The following is a 3083-nucleotide window of genomic DNA, read 5'->3' as shown; positions in this document are numbered from 1 at the left end:
CCAGGGTCCTGGGATCGAGCCCCACGTCGTTGGTCTCCCTGCTTAGTGGGGAGCCTGCTTCTTCCTCTCCCCCTATAGAAAAACACATTTAGGGAATAATTTTGAAGAAAAAAAAAAAAAAAAAAGAAACCTGTGGCCCAGAATGAGGTAGAAAGCAAGCCCCTTCCCGATGACCTTCTAGTTCCTGGCTCCACATCCTCTTAAGGCTTCATTTCATTTCCTGCCCTTGGGTACCATGATCTACCTCCTAACTTAACAAAATACTCCCTCCCCCCGTTTTTTTAAGTTTAGCATGATTCCATTTCTGCTGGTTACAGCTAAAAGAGTGTTGCTAAGACTGGTAGGTTTGGGGGCCCCCATTTTACGGAGACGGAAACTAAGGTTTAGAGATTAAGCCGGGAGCCCAGGGCCATGGAGCTAGTCAGTCAGTGGCGGAGGTGAGAAACACATCTCTGTGATTCCAATGGAGAGCGTGGATGGGGTGCTTTCTTGACACTAGGCACTTTCTAAAAGCTTTACCTGTCTTCTCTCATTTCGTCCTCTGAGGGCCCCTAGGAGGTAGGTACTGCTCTCAGCACTATTTGAAGGATGGGGAACTGAAGGCAAGGAAAGGCTGTGTTGTCTGCTTCAGATCATGTAGTCTGTGAGGGCCAGAGCCAGGCACAGATGTCAGGCAGTTGACCCCACAGCCTGGGCTCTTCATAATTATGCTGTAGGTGTTAGCATGGCAATGCTGATTCAGAAGGCAGGGCCTGGACATGGACAGGGTCAGAAGTTTTCAGAAACTGATGAACATATGGTTGTCACTGAATGATGGGCCCTTAGAGGATGGGCAAACCTTTGGAGTCCCACTGGACTAAATTGGCACCTCAGGTATGTTGTCTGTTCTTCAGCAGCTGTGACCCACGGCCACTCCATTCCTTCTCTGTGATATTATGGTGCCTGTTCCATCGCTCAGCAGGTTGGGGTTCACCCCCTGGGATCTTACTACGTACTTTATCTCCTCTCCCTGTCCTTTCCCTCTTCCTAGTCCCCTGCTTGTGGTGAGTCTACCTCCCCTTTGTTAACCTCCAGAGTGGGGCCAGATCACAGCTCTGAGTGACTGGGTAGTTTCCACTGTTGGTTGGGAAATGTGTGTATTCATTTAGAAACTGGATTTTTTCAGGAAGGCATCAAGCTCAATCTTCGTGTTTTTAGCATACCCTCATGGCCCAGCAGGGACAGAGTGAAGAAGGGACAGACCCTCCAGACCTGGGACCCTTGTTGAGGACATGCCTCTCTAGGCAGTGTTGAATGCACCCTGGGCACTCTGTCGGGGTGTGCTAATGGGAGAGAAAGCCCAGTTCCTGTGGCCTGCGGGTAGTTGAGAAGCAGAAAGGGCTTGCAGTGATTCCAGAAAGAGAATGAGAAAGACCCAGGATGATTTTCCAGGCGCCTCTACCTGGAAATCATTCTAGGTTGCAGATCAGTCTAGGTTGGGGTCACTGACCCTTTTGAGAAATTGGTGAAAGGCAGAGATTTTCTCTCCCCAAATGCACATAGAGACATAAATTTGCTTAAGATGTAAAATTGCTTAGTTATGGATCCCCACACCTATCCAAGGATTTAAGGATCCTTGATCTAGAGAGAGGCTGCCATCTGATTAAGAGCTAGAGGGGAAGGATGCTTCTACCCACCTTCCAGCTGGATGTTATTTCTCCTGGAGTCTTTGCTAACCCCCCCCACCCCCCCAACCCCGGGGTTGGTTTGAGTCCTTCCTCTTTCTCCTGTACCTGTGCATTTTGCTGTTGGCACCTTTTTGCAATGGTTTAAACAGTGTGGACCTTAGACCAATACATCAGCATCACCTGGGAACTTGTTAGAAATGCAAATTCTCAGTTCCTATTCCAGACTGAATCAGAAACTCTGGGGTGGGGCCCAATAAATTTGTGTTTGAACAGGCCCTCCTGGTGAGTTGCTGAAGTTTGAGAAGGGCTGCTGCAAGCTATCCTCTTCTTTACGGTGTGTGTCTGCTTTGCTAGACACAACATGCCTGGCACAAAGTAAGAGCTCGGTGAATACTTACTGCATCACGTTTTCCACATTGACAGGGCAGGATTAATTTTTTTTTTCCTTTGGTACCCTACAGCTTTGAGTCACGGGGACTGAGACTCAGTGTCATTTGGGTCCAGTTTCTTTCGACTTCAGGGCCTAAAGATAGGCTTGGCTCCACTGGGTAGAGGAGAGGGCTTAGCCTTGAGGCAGGTGCCCAGAAACTTTCACACAGGAATGGAGCCAGAGAGAAATCAAACCTGGACCATCTCTCTGGGTAACAAGGCCTCAGCCACATGGCAGATGAGGGGCAGGCGGGCAGGGGGCTGCCTGGCCATCACATATGCCCAGGGCTCATGGGAGCCCAATTCTGCCAAATTCCACAGGCTGACCTGCTCCTCTCAGTGCCTGCCTTACAGCAGCCTTGGCAGCGGACGCCAGATCTCTGCCAGGGACACACTGGCCAGGCTGGCTGGGAGGGAAATGGCCACTTTTTATTTTTAATGACTCCAACGTTTTACAGAGGAGGGAATGGTTCGAAGATGCCTCTTAACTTTGTGTGTTTGGTCTGGGGAAGAGTTGCGCCTCTTAATTCTCTGCGTCTTATGTAGCGTTATATTCCCATATTTTGCTTCTACAGGGAGCGAGTATTTTCCTATACAGTTCCTTAGTTGCCTGACATTTAAAAAATAATTTTTCTGAGGGGTACAGGGAAAAAAATTCTGGGAAAAAAATCTCTTCCTATCTCCTACTGATCCAGCTCTTTAAACATTAGAAAAAAATTTGTTTTGATTTTTTTTAAGCTGGGAACAGAGGAAAGATACCTGTTTACTCTTAATTTCCAATGTGTTTATTTTTTAAAAAGGATCCTTACATTTTTCTCGGAGGGGTGAAGAAAGATTTCTCTCATCTCATATATGGGCAGTTCTTCAAAGTTTTATTCTAAAAAAAAAAAAATCAATCATCTGTGGGAGATGTAGGATGGATCCAGTAATCCTTCTTGTGTTGTTATGGGCTAGATCCTTCACACTTTTAATTAAAAAAAAAAAAAA

Source organism: Mirounga leonina, unplaced genomic scaffold (genome assembly GCF_011800145.1).
Source record: "Mirounga leonina isolate KUSES-001 unplaced genomic scaffold, KU_Mleo_1.0 Mir_170, whole genome shotgun sequence".
NCBI classification, from domain to species: Eukaryota; Metazoa; Chordata; class Mammalia; order Carnivora; family Phocidae; genus Mirounga; species Mirounga leonina.
This window is presented reverse-complemented; position numbering follows the sequence as displayed.